Here is a 24,498-nt window from a genome sequence, read left to right on the forward strand (position 1 = left end):
ATAAATAAAGAGTTGATGGAGAGTTGATGAAAGAGTGATATGTGTAGAAGAAAGAGATTAGTATAGAATTTATGCAGAAATTCCGAGTCAAGTGATTCAGAAGTTAGATTTCGATTCTGTAAAAAGCAATATGATGTACACACATTGTTTACTAAATAATAACAAACTCAGTAGCGTTTAGACATTGTTCCAGTTTAGTTTACATTTTGGTAGTAGACCGACCTAGTCTCTATTACGAAGATTCAACGAGAAGATTGAGTAGAGGATTCGCCCCTGAGCCTGACAAACTCTAACGAAACCCAAGGAAAGGATTGACAACCCGTTCACTTGCACACCGTCGAATGTTTCCATGCTCCATGTTCTCTGTAAACTTGTATCAATTTATATTTCATCTAATAAAGTCTGTTCTATTCGATAGATTTTTATGCAGCACTTATGGTAACCAATCCACTAAAGTGACTGCTGGTGTTTTCATTAAAACGTAGTTTAATTCAAAATCTTTACAAGGAAACTTTGTTGAACACTTAGGCAAATTATTATCTCGGTAGAGTTTTAATTTGGTTAAGGGCAATTATCCCGGATAAGGGCTTTATCGCGTTCAAAGCCTATTAATTAGAGGTTCCGTCATTTATTTCATCTTTATAATTCGTACAAAGTTTAAAGTTGTTTTCTTTGCTTAATGCAAACAAATATACTTGTTTACTTTTCTAAAGTACTAAAACGTTCCTGTTTTGCAAATTCATTCTTAAATCAGATATTTTCTAACATCTTCATACTCTAATCTAATTCTTATTCTAGCAATTTCAAAACCAAAACCGATTAAACGATTTTTCCATATTATAAACCTAAAAGTAAATTTAACCGATTCAGAATAAGTTTTTGTTGAAAAACGTTCCCTGTGGGATCGATATCTTTTATTACTACAAGCGTATACCGTGCACTTGCGGAAATCGCTCAACAAGTTTTTGGCGCCGTTGCCGGGGAACGCCAAAATTTTTTGACAAAATTTTAAATTTTTCGTGTTTTATTACGAATCTAGGTTTATTCATACTTATTCAAACTTTTATATTTTATTTATTTTCAATTACTAACATATTTATTTTTCAAATTCTGTTTTGTAGGTAGTTTCGATTCGTGCGAAATTTCAAGTTCATGCGCAGTTCTCGAAGTTCAGGCACGTCACCAGATCCTATTGACCCAGAAATTGAAAGAACTCTTAAAAAGAACAAGAAAGAAAAGAAAAACAAAAACAAAACCCCAATAAAAACCAGAGTTATCGAGCCAGAAATTATGGCAACGCTTATGGATTACGCTAGGCCAGGAGTGGCCGGTGTAACAAACAGTATAGTTAGACCCCAAATTAATGCAAACCAATTTGAAATCAAGCCAGCATTACTTAATATGTTGCAAAATAACGTAACATTTTACGGGTTACCTAACGAAAATCCTAACACCCACTTGACAAATTTCTTAGAAATTTGTGACACTTTTAAAATACCGAATGTGACTGCAGAAGCAATCGATCTTCGCCTTTTTCCTTTTACTTTGAAGGATCGAGCCAAAGAGTGATTAACTTCTATGCCAGCCGCATCAATTGAGACTTGGGAACAATTAGCCCAAGCATTTTTATCAAAAAAATTTCCTTTAGCAAAAACCGCAAGAGTCATTAAAGAGTTAACATCTTTTTCTCAAAATGATAATGAAACTCTTTATGAGGCTTGGGAACGTTTTAAAGAACTTCAACGTTTATGCCCACACCACCAATTGCCCGCCGAACTTTTAATGCAAACATTTTACAATGGACTAAATCCTACAACTAGAGGTTCATTGGACACTATGTCTAGAGGGTTATTCATGAAGAAAACATCTGCCCAAGCAAGAGAACTTTTGGAGGAAATGGTAATCAACAGCTGTATGTGGCCCGCGGAACGTGGACACGTACCATCAGCGAAACCATCATCCTCAACAACATCATCAGTTAAAGGTATAGTGAATCTTGATCCAGTAGCGATGTTGCAAGCCCAATTTTCTGCCTTATCGCACAAAATTGATAGGTTTATGGCAACGTGTGATCCTAATGGTAAGCCAATCCAAACAGATGTGGATTACGAAGGTATGAGTGAAATTGAACAGGTAAATTTTGTCCAAGGGCAAAACCAAAATAATAACCCTTATTCCAATACATATAATCCTGGATGGAGAAATCATCCTAACTTTAACTGGAGAGACAATAATAATGTTAATGCTAATCAAAATCGTACTACTAATTATCAAAATCAATCAAGAGATTCGATTAGCACTTTATCTTCTAAAATCGACAAATTTATTGATGTTATGAGCGGAAAAATAAGTAATCACGACGATGGTTTTAAACGGATCGAGAATAAATTCGATCAGCTTATTAAAAACCAATCATCTAGCATCCATAATTTGGAGATTCAAATTGGACAACTCGCTAAATCAATTCCATCCCGCAAAGAGGGAAGTCTTCCAAGCCATACGGAAGAAAATCTGAAAGAGCATGTTAAGGCTATCACTCTTCGTTCAAGGAAAAACTACTTAGGCCCGGAAATTCCCGGAAATTCGACCTTACCTGGAACTGATTTACCGACGCCCAAAGAAGATACATTAAAACAAAAAGATGCACCAATTGACTCTAGTACAAAAACTTTTGTACCCAAACCACCTTTTCCACACAAAGTCCGCAATAAGGACTATGACAAACAACTTTTAACATTTTTAGACAAACTTAAGAATTTGCATATTAATTTAACGTTTATGGATGCGATTACGCAAATTCCCAATTATGGTAAATTCCTCAAAGATTTAATTTCAAAGAAAATCAGTTGGGAAGGAATTTCATCCATTTCACTAACTGAAGATTGTAGTTCAATTGTGTCAAGTAATTTGCCCACAAAACTCAAAGATCCCGGATGTTTTACCATTCCGTGTAAATTGGGAGATATTGAATTTCCCAGTTGTCTCTGTGATTTAGGAGCAAGCATTAACTTGATGCCATTATCTATTTTTAATAAGTTAGGCTTAGAAGAAGATATCAAACGTACCAATATGGTTTTGCAATTAGCAGATCAAACCACTAAAAGACAATACAGTATAATTGAAGATGTTTTAGTTAAAGTTGACAAATTTATTTTTCCTACCGATTTCGTTATTTTAGATTTTACTTATGACGTAAACTGTCCGCTAATATTTGGTAGACCGTTCATGAACACGGGACGTGCTCTAGTTGATGTGTCGGAAGGGAAAGTAGTTTTAAGAATAGGCGATGATAAGATTGAGTTTGATATGAATCAAGCGATGAAATATCCTATGGAGGATTTCGCTTGTATGAAACTTGATTTAATTGAAGAATGTGTAAATGACATTGTTCAAAAAGAAGAAATAATAGAACCTATAATGAGTGAGGAACTAGAAGATAAGGACCCAGAACCTTTGATTCGAGAAGATGGACCAGTTCCGCCTTCAATTATAGTTCCACCTAAATTAGAACTTAAAGAATTACCAAGTCATTTGAGGTACGCTTTCTTAGGCGAAGGCGATTCTCTACCTATTATTATCTCTAACAAATTAACACAAGTCCAAGAAGAGAAATTGAAAGAAGTTGTTAGAAATAGGATAGGAAGTATGGGTTGGCAAATTTCAGACTTAAAAGGTATTAATCCGAGCATTGTAATGCACAGAATTCACTTAGAAGAAGATAAGCCACCTAAAGCGGATAGGCAAAGACGCCTAAATCCGAATATGAAAGAAGTAGTAAAAAATGAGATTACTAAACTTCTGGACAATGGAATCATCTACCCTATCTCGGATAGTGAATGGGTTAGTCCAATCCATTGTGTACCTAAAAAGGGAGGCATAACAGTTGTAAGGAATGAAGAAGGTGAATTAATACCCACACGAACCACCACTGGTTGGAGAGTTTGTATAGATTATAGAAATCTAAATAAAGCAACTAGGAAAGATCATTTTCCTCTTCCTTTCATTGATCAAATGATCGAAAGGATGGCTGGTCATGCTTTCTATTGTTTTCTAGATGGTTACTCCAGATTCTTTCAAATATACATTTACCCGGATGACCAAGATAAAACAACCTTCACATGTCCTTACGGAACATTTGCATATAGAAGAATGCCCTTTGGTCTATGTAACGCACCTGCAACATTTCAACGTTGTATGACTGCGATTTTTAATGATTTCATTGAAGATATCATGGAAGTTTTTATGGACGATTGTAGACACCGAGTCGGAGGACCTGTGACGAAAACCTGAAACAAGACGGTCGAAGCGATTGATTCCGGAAGTTTTGAAAAATATATAAAGAATAATAAGCTGAGAAAAATTAACGGCACGGCGCGGGCACGCAACGGCATCCCGCACGCGGACGACAATGGTCGAACGCCCGCTTGACGGCTCGAGACGTGCACGCGGCGTCCGTCGGATGCACCGCGAGTGGCACGCTCTCGACGCCCGGGGCAATGCCTGGGACCGCTGGCGGTGCCCGCCCTCGTGGGCCGTTGAGCACACGTGCCTAGTGGCGCGAGGCGCGCGTTCGGCGGTCGCGACGCGCGAGCGTCTAGCTACGCGGAACGCGCGCTCGGTGGCCATGGAGTGCACACGTCCGACGGCGCGGGGCACGCCCCGGGGGTCGCCGGGCGGGCACCCAACCACGTCGGGCGAACGCCCAACGCGTCGGGCGGACGCCCGACGAGGGTTGGGCGCGGGCGCCCAACCTCGCGTTGGGCGATCGCCCAACATTGTTGGGCGGCCGCCCAACCACAATGGGCGACGCCCAATTTTTTTTGGGCGTCGCCCATTGTTCCGGGATCCGTTTCCCTATATAAGGGCACGAATCCCAAGGTGAAGAGGGAGGTTTTTTTTGGGGAAAACTTTCTCACTCTAAACATTTTTAGAGAGAGAGAGTGGATTTTTTTTGAGAAAAATATTTTTTTTCTCAAAAATTTCAAATTTCCTAAGTTCAATTTTTACTAAATTTTTATTAATATCGGGAGCTCGCGGTTCGTGAAATCAATCGGCTTCGACTGTCAGATACCGAATCAAAGGTATTATCCGAGGACTAGACTCTTTATTTTATTTAATTTATTCTCTCCTTCTATTTATTTTTTTATGCTATAGTTTTTATTCCTTTAGTTATTTATTTATTTTGTCACGTTTTATTTAATTAACGTATTTATTTAATTTTAGTTTCGTGTTAAATAAAACTCGGGTTTTGTTTTAAAATAAAAACCTCGTTTTGGATATCCCAATACGAACCGTGATCCGATAAAAAGGTAGTTCGGGTATCGAAAATGTTGTAATTATAAGTTTTTAATTTAAGAGGTTTTCAAATAACGTTTTAAAATAAAAACATCGTTTTAGGAACTTCCGTTTTCGACTATGATCCATCTTTGGTAGTTCGGAAGTCCAAAACGATTGAATTAGATTTAATTTAAAGCTTTTGAATAAATCTGGAAAATATTAGAGTGCTGCTGTAATTTGCCAATTCTGTCACTAAATGCTGTTTACCGACGGATTTTCCGTCGGTAAATCTGCCAAAATGTAAAAAATGCCATTTCTATCCCTTTTTCTTAACTTTTAGACTTTTAATCCTTAGTATATAAATATATAATAATGTAATATATTCTTTTCAAATTGTTTTAAAACTTCAACATATATAATTATTTTAGGAGATTGGTATTCCATTTTTTATTCTAATTTTTGTATATATACATATTACTTTCTTTTTATTATTATTCATTTAAATTACATTAAATTCTATTTTAAATGTTATTTACTTGGACATTTTGGGAGATAATTAGTAGATATTGGGGGATGAACATATAGTCTTTTTGACATTAGGATTATATTAGTTATGTATATATATATAGTTTTGGGGTATATTTGGGTTATCTTAATTATTGTTAAATAAAATTATTTTGAGTGATAAAGGCTATTTTCCTATTTATGAATTTCATTCACTATTTTCTTATGTTTAAAGTATAAATATATTATTTTCATTATTCTTTCTTATATATGTATTAGATAATATATTTTCTTTTACTCTTATTTTATGTCTCTTGGGCTAAAATGTGTAAATATATATCTATATTATTTCCTTTATTTCTTTTGGTCATTTATAAGTCCATGTTTCAAATGGGCTTCACTTGGAAAAATTAAATTTTGGGCCTAAATGTGTTTATTGATGTAATTATAATAGTTAGAGAGTCCATTAAATAAGTGGGGAAAATAAGTCACAAAAAGAGAGTTTTCAATTAAATTATTTAAGCTAATGAGCTTTCTTAAATCTCTAATGTAGATAAATAGAGTCATTTTGGTTGATATTTCAAATCGTTTTCTAAACACCACGTTTTAAAACCTTAGTCCGTTCCAACGACGGATTAAGCGAACATTGTAATCAAAATCGTTTTCTTTGTTAATAAGGGAGATTTTGAATCGCTTTCTTAATGAATTTGTACAAAATAAAATTGACTTGTATGTTTAACCATATTTTCTTATTAAAAGGCTTTTACTTTAACGTTTTCAATTACTCGAGTCGTTCCAATGGCGACTCGGGTAAGCTTCATCAAACGGGGTTTTAAAACGTACCTAAATCGTTCCAACGGCGATTAAGGTGCGAACCATGTAATAAACATCGTTTTGGGGAAATAAGTTAATGTAGAATAGACACACAACATAACATTTAAATACGGTTGTAAATAAATCACTTCTTTCTTCCCCCTCTCTGTGTATGTATAAACATAAATGGGTGATTCTTTACTGATGTGGCTTTTCAATATCATATGCTCAAAATGGTTTCCAAAAAGAGAAAGAAAAGGGTTTCAAATGAATTTTAAACTTAAAGAAGTATACGATTAGTCCGTTATCGCCTAACATGCTGAGTAGGAGGCCGGTGGTTCATAACCGGGCGATGTCGGGGTGCCTAGTAGCCTTTCTCCGGAAAGGAGCTAGCCTTCTCGGCTCGTACCTAAGTTTCCCGAACCCACACCGGTCTCCCGCAAGGGATCGGTGTTCATTTTCCCATTCGTGGGTGGCGACTCTTCCATATCTCCGAGCTCCGGTCCTGCCGAGCAGCTTGATTCCGCGATTGGTTGCTTTCGGCGCCAATCACCGCTTACGTCACCATGAGGTTGTCCACCCCCCGGTCCGCCCGGGAGATTAGGTCGCGGCACCTCGTCTAACAAGTGGCGACTCTGCTGGGGAAGCGAGAAATTTGATTCCGGAAGGCATGCACTAAGCCCTTAACGGGGACGGATCGTTTTACTTCTTTTCGTATGCATTCACGAGCATTATTGCAAACCCTTTGGGTAATTTCCGCGAAACCTCTAGCGAGAGTCTATTCGTTGCTCGAAAGAGGATAGCGTAAGTTCCCCCTTACAGTAAGGCGCCAGAGGGTCCCCATCCATTCGTTAGGGGCGAATCTGTGCGGTCCTGTGAGGTCCCGCGGTCAGCCGTGTCAGCATATAGTAGCCTTAGAAGTTTCCATAGGATTACCCGTTACTATTTTTGATGTGATAAATGAATCAGTTCGTGTTTTCAAACCGCCATGATACGTGTCTAATCCTAAACTATGTAAAGAAAATGAGACGATGCGTTAATATATACTCATGAATCGACATACTAGTTACCCTAAAAACATCGAAACGATTTGAACTAAAGACGACTTAGTCATCTCATATGAATGAACATGTGCGACCCGCCTTGTCCCTTTCGGTGTCCCGACGAAGGCACGTGTTCAGGAAATACGTTATGACGTAAGCACGTATTAGTATGAATCGGTTCGGTGTTAAGGATAGTTACATTTCGATACAAGAGACTATATTAACGGTAGCCGTTATTCACATTCTTTAAATAAATTGGGATAAAACGAGATCACGACGAAACGAAAACGAAGAACATTTCTGTTTCGAACGACCTTGTTATAACGTGAAAAGTTTCGCACAAGTAGCCCGTCCCTTCCGAATAAAAGATGAGCTTTTACGTTATGCCTTGCGTCATTCTTAAGAGAAATGGACGTGTCCGCAAAAGGTGACTAAGAAAAGAAAAATGAACTAAAAGACCAAAATCATTCCGAATCTGCGATATATGTCAATCCTGAGAGTAGTTAAAGAAAATAAACCAATACCGTTGAATACGTGCCTCGAACGAGTGTATACCCCGTTTAAAATCTCGAAGCCGGATCAAGCCAAACCATATAATTGCGCCATATGGATGAGACTGCGGGTTTTGACTAACGACTCGATCATTTCGACCGTTACCAAAACTGCAAGAAATATGGCCCGATGTACGTGTTTGCTTAAATCGTGCCTAAAGGAAGGAAAACGGTGATATCCTCGCTTCGAATAAACACGCGATTCAACGAAACGTTTATTTTCTATAACCACACTGAGATGATATATCCCGTGGAGTGGGAGGAACAAAGAGTTGTAATTAGCCGAAAGATTATCGTGCGCTCAAAATAAGACTCGCCGTCTTTTCACGTAGCAAAATGAGCAAACGGATCCTCGACGCTAAGAACAAACGCGTTACGCGATGAGTCCGTTCCCTAAAATAAAATCCAAAAGTGATTCCATCACTAAATAAACACGTGGTTACGTCTCTCGATAGATCCAAAAGGTCCCGTTGTAATCCAAAAATCGAGACACGAACCCACGCGAACAAAAGGGAACGAGTCATTGACAATAACGAACGATTGGACTAGAAGAATAACTCGAACCACGTCTAAAAACTGAGATGCGCTCAAAGGGAGTCAAAACCCGAATTAATGCGTCTCACGAAAGGACGATAGACGAGTTATTCTGAAAGAACAATCCAACTTGGTCGATTTCTTAGTCACTGAACGTTGATACGTCAAAACGAACTGTATTGTCTGATGAATGATTTATTTTTCCCGTAATAATCGACGGCATCACGCGTCCCCTGGACCGCAATGTGAGCCAAAAAACCAAAATCCTAGGAAAGAGACCTGGACCAACGAGTGTGTTGAGGAATAAGGGTGGAAGAAAGATGTTGTGATACATGTAAATAGAACTAACGTTTGTTCTTCTTATCTTATAATCGTAAATAAATAAACGCACATACCATGAATCATGCATATGAAATCATGCATACATACTAATGGATACCGTTCGCGCAGACGTCATCATTAAGCGATTGTGGTTTCGCGAGAGTAATCGGCTTGTCAAACAATTTGATCAGTTGCGAGTAGACAGTTCCGAATCAGTAGTTGTGGCTCCTGAATCATCTTCATCCGAGTATACTCAGTCTTCCGTCAGTATGTCTGCAACCGACGAGAAGGTGGCTGAATTAGAGAATTCTGTGAACAATATCAACGACCAGCTGGCTGCAATCTTGGCCCAGCTAGCTGAGTTAGCACTGAAGGACAACAAGAGTGGTAGTAAGCGTGCTGAGAATGAGGTGAACGATGGCCCTCGCTTTGGGAATGAGGAGGATTATCAGGATTATGTCCGAAAACAGTTAGAGAAGGAGAAAGCTAAGGAAGAGGAGTGGAGGCAACACATCACACAGGAAGTGCAGGACTTGCGCGGAGGAAGCTCCGGAAGTCAGGATTTCTATAACTTGAAGAATTGCTTGACAGCAACAGCTTTGCCTCTGAAATTTCGTCTCCCCGACATGAAAAAGTTCGATGGAACTGGAGATCCCACCGCTCACATGAATCAGTACGTTGCGGTAATGAAGCACACGATCCTGACCGAGGATCAAGTCTTGGGGCTGTTTAACACTTACCTGGAGGGGGCTGCCCTCACATGGTTCCATGCGCTGCCAATGGTGACAAAGAAGGATTGGAAGGAGTTAGCGAAGTCATTCATCGCTCAGTATAGTTTTAACACCATGTTGGAAGTCACTTTGAAAGAGTTAGAGAGCACTAAGCAGCAAGCTGGGGAATCCCTTTCAGACTTCGTGAAGAGATGGAGGGCTAAGGCCGCGGTCATGAAACAGAAGCCGCTTGAGCAAGATCAGATCCGAATGGTGATTGGCAATACGTTGCCGTATATTAAGAATGAGTTGAGATATATGCCGTTCACAGATTTCAATCAGATGTATAGTTGTGCCTTGACTGTCGAAGGCGATGGGGAGCCGAAGAAAGCTTATACCAAGTGGACGAAGTCTGGATATAGTGCCGGAGGGCCTAGCGCGAGTACGGAATCTGCGACAGTGAAAGTGGTTGATCTTAATGCTATCGAAAAGAGGCGGTTCGCCAAGTTCGATCAGACCTATGCGAAAGTTTTTGAACGTCTGCAGAAGAAGGGGTTGTTGAAAGCCCTTACCCCGTATAACAAAGCTCAACCTACTCCGCAGATTCAGGCTAGAGGGTATTGTGAATTCCATAGCAGTTATGGACATACGATTGAGAATTGCGAGAGGCTGAAACACGAAATCCAAGATTTGATTGAGGAGAAGAAGATAGCTGATCCTTCGTCAGCAAACCCTTCCGTTAGGCGCAATCCATTGCCTAATCATAGGGTGAGCGTGATCGGAGTTGGTTTGACGGAAACTGTAGTAATGGAATCTTTTGAGGAAGATGTGGAGGAGTTGTTGGACTCCGTCGAAAGAAGCAATGTGGGAAATGGTTTGTATGTGTCCTTCTTGGGTGAGGAATAAGAGGAAGAACCAATGGAGGAGGGATCAGATGGTGGAGCATCTTCAATGATGTCGCCGACTGGGGCAAAGGAAAGGCAAGCTGCTTTGTCGAGGAGATCATGATGCTGGATTCAAATGCCGAGGAGCAGGTCATTACCATTGAAGCAACTGCAGGAGCGAGAGATGAGCCTAATACCTCCAAAGTTCATGAGAAGCCCGAAGATATTGAGGATGAAAATTGTATTACTACTTTGTTTGAGTCTGATGATGTAATCACCCACGCTATCAATGAAATGAATTCTGATTTTGCTTACTTGCTTGATGTTGATCATGATCATTCCATGCATTCTCATTCATATAACATGCCTACATTTGAAATCAATACAATAGAAATGTCAACTTTCAATCTTGGTACGGATGAAAATCCCAAACTTATACAAATTGCTCAAGAATTAACTATTGAAGAGAGAAAAGAATTTGAGAGAATAATTAAAAAATACGAAATTGTATTCGCGTGGACATACGAAGACATGCCTGGAATCGATCAATCAATCGTAACTCACCGTATTCCAACATATCCCAAGGCGAGGCCCGTAAAGCAGAAGCTCCGACGTATGAGACCCGAATGGGCAGATAAGATCAGAGAGGAGGTGAAGAAGCAGTTAGAAGCAGGATTCATCAAACTAATCGACTATCCCCCTTGGGTCGCAAATGTAGTGCCCATCGTGAAAAAGGATGGCAAAGTGAGGATGTGCGTGGATTACAGAGATCTTAACAAGGCATGCCCCAAGGATGAGTTCGCCTTGCCTCATATCGATGTATTGATCGACAGTGCAGCATCAAGCGTCTTACACACAAATGTGGATGGTTTCATGGGCTACATGCAAGTTCAGATGGCCGAAAAGCACAAAGCGAAAACCTCGTTCACAACAGAGTGGGGAACATACTGTTATAGAGTGATGCCATTTGGTTTGAAAAATGCCGGGGCAACCTACCAGCGAATGGCCACAGCCCTGTTCCATGACATGATACACAAGGAGGTAGAAGTCTACGTGGATGACATGATGGTCAAATCAGAGACAAGAGAAGGGCATTTTTCCGCACTCGAGAAGTTTTTGGCCCGAATTGCAGAATTCAAGCTAAGGTTAAACCCGAAGAAGTGCTTTTTCGGCGTTTCGTCGGGGAAAATCTTAGGCTATGTAATCGGAAATAAGGGAATCGAGGTAGATCCTGATAAAGTAAAGGCTATACAAGAGATGCCGGCGCCGAGAAATGAGAAGGAAGTGAGAGGGTTTCTGGGGCAGGTTCAGTATATCAGCCGGTTCATAGCAAGACTCACCGCAATCTGCGAGCCAATCTTTAAGTTGCTAAGGAAAGACCAACCCGCTGTTTGGAATGATAAGTGTCAGCAAGCTTTGGAGAGCGTCAGAAACTATTTGTCCAATCCGCCAGTGCTGAGACCGCCTAAACTGGGAAAGCCGCTTCTCCTCTATGTAGCGATTGAAGAGCGATCTATTGGAGCAATGTTGGCCCAAGAGGGAGACACCGGTGTGGAACACTCGGTGTATTATTTGAGTAAGAAGTTCCTAGAGTATGAGCTCAAATACAACATGATCGAAAAGACATGTGTGGCAGTGGTGTGGTTGACGAAGAAACTGCGGCACTATTTCCAATCGTATAAAGTGATCATTATTTCTCGGATGGACCCCGTGAAGTATCTATACCGAACTCCATCCTTGACGGGGAAGTTAGCCAGATGGTTGTTGCTTTTGTCCGAGTTTGACATTGAATATGTGACGAAGAAGGTTATCAAAGGAAGGGCCGTGGCAGAGTTTCTGGCTAACCAACCCCTGAATGCAGAAGAGGAATAAGTAAGCTATGATTTCCCCGATGAACATTTGAACGCAATCGAAGTCATACCATGGAAAATGTTCTTCGACAGAGCGGTTAATTCGAGTGGAGCCGGAGTAGGAGTGCTACTTATCTCACCGGAAGGAGAAAGAATCCCGATGGCGAAGAAGTTATCCTTCCCCCTTACCAACAATATGGCCGAATACGAAGCATGCATTTATGGTTTGGAGTCATTAGCAGCACTGGGAGCGTCATATGTCGAAATTTGGGGTGACTCCAAGTTGATCATCGAACAGGCACAAGGAAACTGGGAAGTGAGAGAAGAAAGGCTACGTCCATATCTAGATCAGCTAGAAGGGTTGGCACGAAGATTCAAGGAATATCGTTTCTATCATATTCCTCGAGCTCAGAACCAGGCCGCGGATGCCTTGGCCACTTTGGTGTCAGTTTGGGACAACCCCCGGAACCTTGCTTCAAAACCATTGGTATTGAGAAGATCTCATAAACCGTGCTACGAAGACGTAATGCTGTTAGAGGCAGATGAAAAACCGTGGTATTTCGATATCGTGAACTTCATGAAAGATGGAACATATCCGGCAGAGTCGGAACCTAAGGATCAAGCTGTGATTAGAAGGCTAGCCCGTCAGTTCGTCATCCACAACGACTTGCTTTACAAAAGGCACGTTGATGGATTACAACTCAGATGCTTGGATGCGGGGGAAGCCCGCGAGGCAATGGAATCAGTACATTCGGGAATTTGTGGAGCCCATATGGGAGGAGCAGTACTAGCTAAGAAAATTATTAGGCAAGGCTTCTATTGGCTCACCATGGAAAGAGATTGTAACGAGCATGCGAAGAAATGTCACGATTGTCAAATCCACGGCGATTGCAGTCATCTTCCGGCCATGGAATTACACGTGCTAGCACCTATTTGGCCATTCGCTGCTTGGGGCATTGACATCATTGGCGAAGTAAGGCCTAATGCTTCAAATGGACATAAGTTTATTGCAGTCGCCATCGATTATTTCACCAAGTGGGTAGAAGCAGAGTCGTTTAGCAAACTGGGATCCAAGCAGATGAGAAAGTTCATTGAAAAACACTTGATCACCAGGTTCGGAGTGCCTCATCACATGATCACGGATAACGGAGTCCAGTTTCAGGGGGAAGTAAGGAATCTTTTCCGAGAATATGGCATTGAACATCACAGGTCTTCTCCGTACCGTCCACATGCTAATGGGGCAGTAGAAGCAGCTAATAAGAACCTTAAAAGGATCCTCGTAAAGACGGTAGAATCACATCGGAACTGGCATGAGCACCTCCCTCTCGCGTTGTGGGCTTATCGCACGACAGTTAGAACCTCGACTGGGGCAACACCATTCTCTTTGGTATATGGCACAGAAGCAGTTTTGCCGATTGAGATTGAAAAGCGATCGTTGAGAATCGCAGTGGAAGCAGAAATTCCCGAGGCGGAATGGGTAAAGAGGCGATGCGAGCAGTTGGCTTTAGTTGATGAGAAAAGGATGGAAGCCCTTTACCATGTACAGTTGTATCAAAGAAGGATGGCTCGGGCTTTCAATAAAAAATTCAAGACCAGCCCTATCAAAGAAGGAGATTTGGTGCTGAAACAGATCCGTGTGACGCACACCGACCCGAGGGGGAAGTTCAGGCCTAACTGGGAAGGACCATTCGTCGTGAAGAAGATACTAAGCAAAGGAGCGGTGAAGTTAACCACAATGGACGGTATGGAATTCTCCGAACCTACCAATCTGGATAGGCTTAAGAAATACTTTTCGTAAAAAAAAAAAAAAAAAAAAAAGAGAAAAATAAAGAAAAATTCCCGATAGGTCGAAAACCCGCAAAGGGCGACCTATGCAACAATAAGGGAAATCCCAATGGGTGAAAACCCGAAAGGGCACTCATTTAAAAATTCCGGGATAGTAAAAGGAGAGAAGAAAAATCGCCGGGATCCGAAAACCGAAAGGCGGGTCCTGGTAACAATAGTTATGACTTGAGCAATTACAAAAACAATGTATAAGAGACTAAGTATTTCTGTTGTTTGTAAATAAATAAAGGCATGAATATATTTGACGAGAATGATTGGAATCATCATAATCTACTGAATGCATGGTAATATGAATCACGAGTTATACATTTCCTATCCTACTTTTCACAAAAAGCCTACCTACTATCCACCCCACTCCCTATACATCAGTTATACATCGGAGAAACCCTAATAAAAGCTACAAAGCAACAATGAAAGCTACGAGCCTAATACGGAGGGAGGTCCCAATAGTTCTCAAATTCTCTCAGGTGGGATGCCCGCTCCGCAGATAGTGTCTCATCGGCAGCACGCGCTCTCTCATCAGAAACTCGCGCTCTCTCATCAGAAACCCGTGCTCTCTCATCAGCAGCTCGTGCTCTCTCCTCTGCAGCAAGGCGTCTGATCGACTCATCACGTGCCCTCTCCTCGACGGTAAGGCGACCCTCAGTCTCCCGTCGCATCACTCCCGACCAGTGGTCGTTCCTCTCTTGATACACACGACTAACTCGGGCATCAGCTTCCCGCACTAGCTCACTCTGTCTCCGCTCATGGGCATGAAGATCACTCTACAAGAAAAAAAACAAACAAAAAACAGATAAGAGGCAGCATAGGCAAAAACATAAATCATACATACATGCATACATTTCACTACACTAAAGTACAATAATGATACATACCAGGTGGTCGGTGCAGCGCAAGCTGAGGCAATCTCGTAGGAAGCCGGATAGATCCACGTAGTCTGTACAGGTCTCCCTAGTGGTCAGTGAAGCGTCTGAGGGATCAAACGGGACCCTCGAGGAGAAGATAGGAGGGGCCGCCTCAAATCCCGTATAAGGTGTCCCAGACTCGTCATAGCGGATCGTAGCATAATCCCTCCCGTAGCCTGGTATAGGCACGCCTATGGACGATCTCTCCGGTCGGGCTGCGCTGGAGGACTCGCCGACGAAGTAGGGCTGCTCGCGCGCTGTTGTCTGAGTCTGAGTGCCATCAAAAAAATCAGATAAGTGGGCACTCCTCCAAGATCCCTCCTGCAAAAAAAAACACACAATAAAACCTCCGAGCATATCGTAAATAAAATGAAGGGGGAACGGAATCACTTACCGGAACCTCCGCCTGACCAAAGACGGCCTCGACCGCCTCTCTCGAAAACACGTCCGCCACTGGATCTACCTCCATCGCTGCCACCGGGGCATCCCTCGCGCTCAGTAAAGTAGACAAATAAGGCTCGCGGCCCCCGGCATGAATCCAGACCACTCTACCGACAAAACGGCGGGTCAGATCTCGACGAATGGTCGATAAGGGCAGAGTCTGTACCGCGAACATAGAGATGGGGATCTCACCCGGTGTCCAATGAGCGTCTCTAACCCCAGTAATGCCTCGATCCCTTAGATACCACGCCCGCACGCAGGGGCCGGTGAGCACACACTGCTGCTCCTGGATCATCGACACGTATGCATGCTCAGGGCCGAAGTCGAGGTCATCCCACCTGAACTGAATCTAAAACAAAATACACAAAGAGAAAGTCAGAAAGGCTCAAACCAAAATCTGGCACGATGGGGCAAAATCTACCTGACTCAGGGTCAGCGAGTCGATCCGATCCAGAAGCCGCGACACTGTTCGACTCCTCTCAGCGCTCAAGTCGAAGTCCCTCCATCGAGTCATAAATGGCGGCCTCGGCACTCTCGATCGAGGTCGAGACCGGCTAGGAAGGATGTGTCTCTCGTATGCCCACACCTGCGGTAAAAACAAGGACTAGGAGTGTGAAAAATGCGAAAAAGATAAGACGGATAAGTCAAGAAGGCGTCACGTACCAACAGGGCAAAGGTATAACCGCCGAAGTCCTTACGCTTCCGGCAAGTCAGATCCAATAACTTGTAAAGAAAGGCTAAGCCTGCCCCTGCCCAATCATAAGAAGCCGCTGCATCCAGATCGCTAAGTGCCTAAATAAGACCTGCGTGTACCTTCCCGCCCTTCGTGCGGAAAATCGTCTCACTCAGAGCATATACTAAGAAACTACGAACCGCCAGGTCGGTAGCGTCAGTCTCACAGAAATCACGTCTACTCAAGAGGCTCGCGGTAGAGACAAACTTCGCCGGAGTAGACTTGGCGCATAGATGAACTCCCGGTCCAATCAAGGTAGCAAGCCTAGCGGGGTCGACCCGTGGTCGCATCATACCAAAGTAGAAAGGGACGGGAGTGTTGCTCCCTCGCAATCCTGTCAACAGCGAAAAATCTCGAGGCGAGATGGTCATCTCCCCAAAGGAAAGGTGGAAGGTGTGGCTCGAGTCAACCCACCGCTCGCATAAGGCCCGTAGGCCAAAAGGATCGCATACCCCGTTGGTGCGGGGCAGCGCTGCAATAAAGGGCTCGAAGCCCAACTCCTGCACGCGGGCTCTCGCCGCGGCACCTAGCCTATCATACCATGAGAGAACCTCGGCGGTGGTCCCCGAAATCTCAATGAACTAAAAAGGAACAAGATAAGAAAATTTAAATACAGCTCCTAAAGCAGGCAATTGAAAAGAACGCGTTAAGACTAGGTATTCTTCCATTTTCTAACCTAGAGACATCCGGTCAGTTAGGACCAATTTTCTGCAAAAATCTCTCATGTAGGGTCCTTCACGTAAGGTTGAGTCAATTCTTTGATCCACTCTCGTCTGCGGCGATGAGGAGCATAGATTAGGTTCTACTATTCACGTGCATTAGCTACGTTTTTACTATTCACGTTTTTACTATTCACGTTTTTACTATTCACGTGCACTATTCACGTCTACTATTCACGTGCATTAGCTAAGTTTTACTATTCACATGCACTATTCACGTTTTCACTATTCACGTTCTACTGTTCACGTGCATTAGCTAAGTTTTTACTATTCACTTTGTCACTATTCACGTTTTACTATTCACGTGCACTATTCACGACTGTTCACGTGCATTAGCTAAGTTTTTACTATTCACGTTTTCACTATTCACGTTCTACTATTCACGTGTGTTAGCTAAGTTTTTACTATTCACGTGTACTATTCACGTTTTACTATTCACGTGTATTAGCTAAGTTTTTACTATTCACGTTGTCACTATTCACGTTTTTACTATTCACATGCACTATTCACGTTTTTACTATTCACATCGTTTTTACTGTTAACATGCATAAATTCGTAGTGTACTATTCACATGCATATAGCGCGCATTCTTACAAAAACAAACAGGTGTTACGTGTAAATAAAGGAATTCACGTTTTCTAGCTAAAGTCCTCTAAGGCAGTCTAAGAGTTAGCATGCAAATCATGTTCGTATAGGAGTGCTAAATCCTAGAGTTCAAATCAAATAAAAGTGAGAAACCACTTACCTCGTTGCAGCGTGTCCTGCTCAAGTGTGTTGTAGGGTCGTGGAAGGTATCCACTCTATCCAGGTTTACATAAACCTCGTCCATGCCTCGGGTGCCATCCCATTCGTCTAAATCCATCCCGAGAATAATCTAAATTGAAGTCTAGTGAGAGAAAGAGGAGAGAGAAGGTGTGGGGTTGAAATGAAACCCCACCACCTTATATAGGAAAAGGGAATGGCATTCCCGTAAATAGTGAAAAAAGTACGATTTGACATAAAGGTAAAAAAGTAAATAATTAATTACCAGGTGCACAGACCTCCGATTTGCAGTCCGTTTCAGCCTGCATTTCTCCCAGACAGTGACTAACATTGTCAAAACATCAATTCCAGACAACAGCTAATTTTTCCAGAACAGTGACACCAGTCGAAATACAAACGACAGTCAACAGAAAAACAATCAGTAGTCTATTTCATTTCGGACTCAGACGTGTGCCCATCGAATCGTCGAGATGATAGCTCTAGTGAGAAAATACAGACAACCGTGTGGTAAGAAAATCCAGAAACAGAACCCGCTTTTTTGCCATTTGACTCACGTTCGCAGACCGGAGTTGCTTTTGAGCCATTTGACTCTCGGTCGCAGACCGGAGTTGCTTTTGAGCCATTTGACTCTCGGTCGCAGATCGGAGTTGCTTTTGAGCCATTTGACTCTCGGTCGCAGACCGGAGTTGCTTTTGAGCCATTTGACTCTCGGTCGCAGACCGGAGTTGCTTTTGAGCCATTTGACTCTCGGTCGCAGACCGGAGTTGCTTTTGAGCCATTTGACTCACGGTCGCAGACCGGAGTCGCTTTTGAGCCATCTGACTCACGGTCGCAGACCGGAGTCGCTTTTGAGCCATCTGACTCACGGTCGCAGACCGGAGTTGCTTTTTAGCCATCTGATTCACGGTCACAGATCGGAGTTGCTTTTGAGCCATCTGATTCATGGTCGCAGACCGGAGTTGCTTTTGAGCCATATTTACCTAAGACCGTTGAAATAGGGTAGCTGTTTAGCCATTATCCCCGTGATCTTGAAATAGGGTAGCTGTTTAGCCATTATCCCCGTGATCTTGAAACAGGGTAGCTGTTTAGCCATTATCCCCGCAATCTTGAAATAGGGTAGCTGTTTAGCCATTATCCCCACAGTCGTAAATCAGGGTAGCTGTTTAGCCATTATCCCCGTGATCTTGAAATAGGGTAGCTGTTTAGCCATTATCCCTGTGATCTTGAAATAGGGTAGCTGTTTAGCCATTATCCCCGCAATCTTGAAATAGGGTAGCTGTTTAGCCATTATCCCCACAGTCATAAATCAGGGTAGCTGTTTAGCCATTATCCCCGTGATCTTGAAATAGGGTAGCTGTTTAGCCATTATCCCCGTGATCTTGAAATAGGGTAGCTGTTTAGCCATTATCCCCGCAATCTTGAAATAGGGTAGCTGTTTAGCCATTATCCCCGTAATCTTGAAATAGGGTAGCTGTTTAGCCATTATCCCCGCGATCTTGAAATAGGGTAGCTGTTTAGCCATTATCCCCGTGATCTTGAAATAGGGTAGTTGTTTAGCCATTATCCCCACAGTCGTAAATCAGGGTAGCTGTCTAGCCATTATCCCCGTAATCTTGAAATAGGGTAGCTGTTTAGCCATTATCCCCGCGGTCATAAACTAGGGTAGCTATTTAGCCATTATCCCCGCGATCGCGAACTAGGGTGCAGCCCGAAGCAGAGTCTGATGCAGTCAGAGAGCAACGCCAGAGCGCGCAGCGCAAAGGTCATGTATGTTTCCTCCTACTCGTTACGTGTCTTTTACTTTTATATGTTTTACATTGCATGTGTTACGTTAGCAAAAACGTTTTCGAACCACACACATCACTGTCAAAATAGAAAAGTAGGGGCAACTGTAGACACCGAGTCGGAGTACCTGTGATGAAAACCTGAAACAAGACGGTCGAAGCGATTGATTCCGGAAGTTTTGAAAAATATATAAAGAATAATAAGCTGAGGAAAATTAACGGCACGGCGCGGGCACGCAACGGCATCCCGCACGCGGACGATAATGGTCGAACGCCCGCTTGACGGCTCGAGACGTGCGCGCGGCGTCCGTCGAACGCACCGCGAGTGGCACGCTCTCGACGCCCGGGGCAATGCCTGGGACCGCTGGCGGTGCCCGCCCTCGTGGGCCGTTGAGCACACGTGCCTAGTGGCGCGAGGCGCGCGTTCGGCGGCCGCGACGCGCGCTCGGCGGCCACGGAGTGCACGCGTCCGACGGCGCGGGGCACGCCCCGGGGGTCGCCGAGCGGGCACCCAACCACGTCGGGCGAACGCCCAACGCGTCGGGCGGACGCCCGACGAGGGTTGGGCGCGGGCGCCCAACCTCGCGTTGGGCGCTAACCCAACGCCGTTGGGCGATCGCCCAACGAAAGTTGGGCGATCGCCCAACATTGTTGGGCGGCCGCCCAACAAGGTTGGGCGGTAGCCCAACACTAGGTTGGGCGGCCGCCCAACCACAATGGGCGACGCCCAATTTTTTTTGGGCGTCGCCCATTGTTCCGGGATCCGTTTCCCTATATAAGGGCACGAATCCCAAGGTGAAGAGGGAGGTTTTTTTTGGGGAAAACTTTCTCACTCTAAACATTTTTAGAGAGAGAGAGAGTGGATTTTTTTTGAGAAAAATATTTTTTTTCTCAAAAATTCCAAATTTCCTAAGTTCAATTTTTACTAAATTTTTATTAATATCGGGAGCTCGCGGTTCGTGGAATCAATCGGCTTCGACTGTCAGATACCGAATCAAAGGTATTATCCGAGGACTAGACTCTTTATTTTATTTAATTTATTCTCTCCTTCTATTTATTTTTTTATGCTATAGTTTTTATTCCTTTAGTTATTTATTTATTTTGTCACGTTTTATTTAATTAACGTATTTATTTAATTTTAGTTTCGTGTTAAATAAAACTCGGGTTTTGTTTTAAAATAAAAACCTCGTTTTGGATATCCCAATACGAACCGTGATCCGATAAAAAGGTAGTTCGGGTATCGAAAATGTTGTAATTATAAGTTTTTAATTTAAGAGGTTTTCAAATAACGTTTTAAAATAAAAACATCGTTTTAGGAACTTCCGTTTTCGACTATGATCCATCTTTGGTAGTTCGGAAGTCCAAAACGATTGAATTAGATTTAATTTAAAGCTTTTGAATAAATCTGGAAAATATTGGAGTGCTGCTGAATTTGCCAATTCTGTCACTAAATGCTGTTTACCGACGGATTTTCCGTCGGTAAATCTGCCAAAATGTAAAAAATGCCATTTCGGTCCCTTTTTCTTAACTTTTAGACTTTTAATCCTTAGTATATAAATATATAATAATGTAATATATTCTTTTCAAATTGTTTTAAAACTTCAACATATATAATTATTTTAGGAGATTGGTATTCCATTTTTTATTCTAATTTTTGTATATATACATATTACTTTCTTTTTATTATTATTCATTTAAATTACATTAAATTCTATTTTAAATGTTATTTACTTGGGCATTTTGGGAGATAATTAGTAGATATTGGGGGATGAACATATAGTCTTTTTGACATTAGGATTATATTAGTTATGTATATATATATATAGTTTTGGGGTATATTTGGGTTATCTTAATTATTGTTAAATAAAATTATTTTGAGTGATAAAGGCTATTTTCCTATTTATGAATTTCATTCACTATTTTCTTATGTTTAAAGTATAAATATATTATTTTCATTATTCTTTCTTATATATGTATTAGATAATATATTTTCTTTTACTCTTATTTTATGTCTCTTGGGCTAAAATGTGTAAATATATATCTATATTATTTCCTTTATTTCTTTTGGTCATTTATAAGTCCATGTTTCAAATGGGCTTCACTTGGAAAAATTAAATTTTGGGCCTAAATGTGTTTATTGATGTAATTATAATAGTTAGAGAGTCCATTAAATAAGTGGGGAAAATAAGTCACAAAAAGAGAGTTTTCAATTAAATTATTTAAGCTAATGAGCTTTCTTAAATCTCTAATGTAGATAAATAGAGTCATTTTGGTTGATATTTCAAATCGTTTTCTAAACACCACGTTTTAAAACCTTAGTCCATTCCAACGACGGATTAAGCGAACATTGTAATCAAAATCGTTTTCTTTGTTAATAAGGGAGATTTTGAATCGCTTTCTTAATGAATTTGTACAAAATAAAATTGACTTGTATGTTTAACCACGTTTTCTTATTAAAAGGCTTTTACTTTAACATTTTCAATTACTCGAGTCGTTCCAATGGCGACTCGGGTAAGCTTCATCAAACGGGGTTTTAAAACGTACCTAAATCGTTCCAACGGCGATTAAGGTGCGAACCATGTAATAAACATCGTTTTGGGGAAATAAGTTAATGTAGAATAGACACACAACATAACATTTAAATACGGTTGTAAATAAATCACTTCTTTCTTCCCCCTCTCTGTGTATGTATAAACATAAATGGGTGATTCTTTACTGATGTGGCTTTTCAATATCATATGCTCAAAATGGTTTCCAAAAAGAGAAAGAAAAGGGTTTCAAATGAATTTTAAACTTAAAGAAGTATACGATTAGTCCGTTATCGCCTAACATGCTGAGTAGGAGGCCGGTGGTTCATAACCGGGCGATGTCGGGGTGCCTAGTAGCCTTTCTCCGAAAAGGAGCTAGCCTTCTCGGCTCGTACCTAAGTTTCCCGAACCCACACCGGTCTCCCGCAAGGGATCGGTGTTCATTTTCCCATTCGTGGGTGGCGACTCTTCCATATCTCCGAGCTCCGGTCCTGCCGAGCAGCTTGATTCCACGATTGATTACTTTCGGCGCCAATCACCGCTTACGTCGCCATGAGGTTGTCCACCCCCCGGTCCGCCCGGGAGATTAGGCCGCGGCACCTCGTCTAACAACGATTTTTCAGTTTATGGAGATTCTTTTGATTCGTGCCTAGAAAACTTGGATAAAGTTTTGTCTAGGTGTGAAGAAACAAATTTGGTATTAAACTGGGAAAAATGTCATTTCATGGTTGACGAAGGAATTGTTTTAGGTCACAAAATATCTGAAAAAGGATTAGAAGTAGATAGAACAAAAACCTCAGTAATAGAGAAATTACCCCCTCCAACTATTGTTAAGGGAGTAAGATCATTCTTAGGACATGCTGGTTTTTACAGAAGATTTATTAAGAATTTTTCTGTAATTTCCAAACCACTTACTAATTTACTCATGAAAGATTCAACCTTTGATTTTAATGTAGAATGCGTTAAAGCTTTCGAAACATTGAAAACGGCTCCTATTATTGCTAAACCCGATTGGGATTTACCCTTTGAAATTATGTGTGATGCAAGTGACTTAGCTGTCGGATGTGTTTTAGGACAAAGGAAGGATAAGAAACTTCATGTCATTTATTATGCAAGTCACACACTGTCTGGTGCACAATTAAACTACACCATAACAGAAAAAGAAATGTTAGCTGTAGTTTTTGCATGTGACAAGTTTAGGTCATATTTATTAGGTTCAAAAGTTATTATCTATACTGATCATGTAGCATTAAGATATTTATTTGCTAAAAAGGATGCAAAACCACGTCTAATTAGATGGGTTTTATTATTGCAAGAATTTGATTTAGAAATTAAAGACAAAAAGGGAGTAGAAAACCTTGTCGCCGATCATCTATCGAGACTTGAAGATAAAAACGGTCCTATAGGTGAAACTATCGATATACGAGATGATTTCCCTGATGAACATCTCTATCAAATAAAAAGTGCCATGTCACCATGGTATGCAGATATTGCTAATTATCTTGCAGCCAATATTGTTCCGGAAGGATTAGATTTCCAACAAAGGAAGAAATTTTTCTTCGATATTAAACAATATTTTTGGGAAGATCCCTTTTTGTTCAAGACTTGTGGTGACGGGATAATTAGGAGATGCGTTGGTGAAGATGAATACGAATCCATAATGTCGGAATGCCATTCTAGCTCTTATGGAGGACATAATGGAGTTAACAAGACAGCAGCTAGAATATTTGAAAGTGGTTTCTTTTGGCCTACGATGTTTAAGGACGTCCGTTCATTTATTACTCGTTGTGATAAGTGCCAAAGAACAGGAAATCTAGGAAGGAAAGATGAGATGCCCCTCACAACCATATTAGAAGTTGAAGTTTTCGATATGTGGGGAATAGATTTCATGGGACCTTTTCCCCCTTCTAATGGTAAAACTTACATATTAGTTGCCGTTGATTATGTTTCAAAGTGGGTTGAAGCAATTGCAACCCCGACGAACGATTCTAAAGTTGTCATTAGTTTTCTTGACGATATATTTTGTAGATTTGGTTGTCCAAGAGTCATCGTTAGTGATGGTGGTACTCATTTTATAAACAAGAGTTTTGAAACGCTTATGAAAAAATATGGAGTACACCACCGCGTATCAACGCCGTACCATCCTCAGTCAAATGGTCAGGCGGAGATATCAAATAGAGAACTCAAATGGATTCTCGAGAAAACAGTTTCATCTTCTAGAAAAGATTGGTCTTCTAAACTCAATAATGCGTTATGGGCATACCGTACTGCATTTAAAACACCAATAGGAATGA

General features: G+C 41.5%; 1 non-coding gene across 1 annotated transcript; it reads right to left on the bottom strand.

The window, feature by feature from the left end:
- Positions 1-1,659: 1,659 nt before the first annotated feature.
- On the bottom strand, positions 1,660-1,766 carry LOC136221083 (small nucleolar RNA R71). The gene has a single exon (XR_010684874.1). It is a non-coding gene; the product is annotated as a small nucleolar RNA R71 (small nucleolar RNA).
- Positions 1,767-24,498: the final 22,732 nt, after the last annotated feature.

The sequence above is a fragment of the Euphorbia lathyris genome, chromosome 2, assembly GCF_963576675.1.
Source record: "Euphorbia lathyris chromosome 2, ddEupLath1.1, whole genome shotgun sequence".
Lineage (NCBI taxonomy): Eukaryota > Viridiplantae > Streptophyta > Magnoliopsida > Malpighiales > Euphorbiaceae > Euphorbia > Euphorbia lathyris.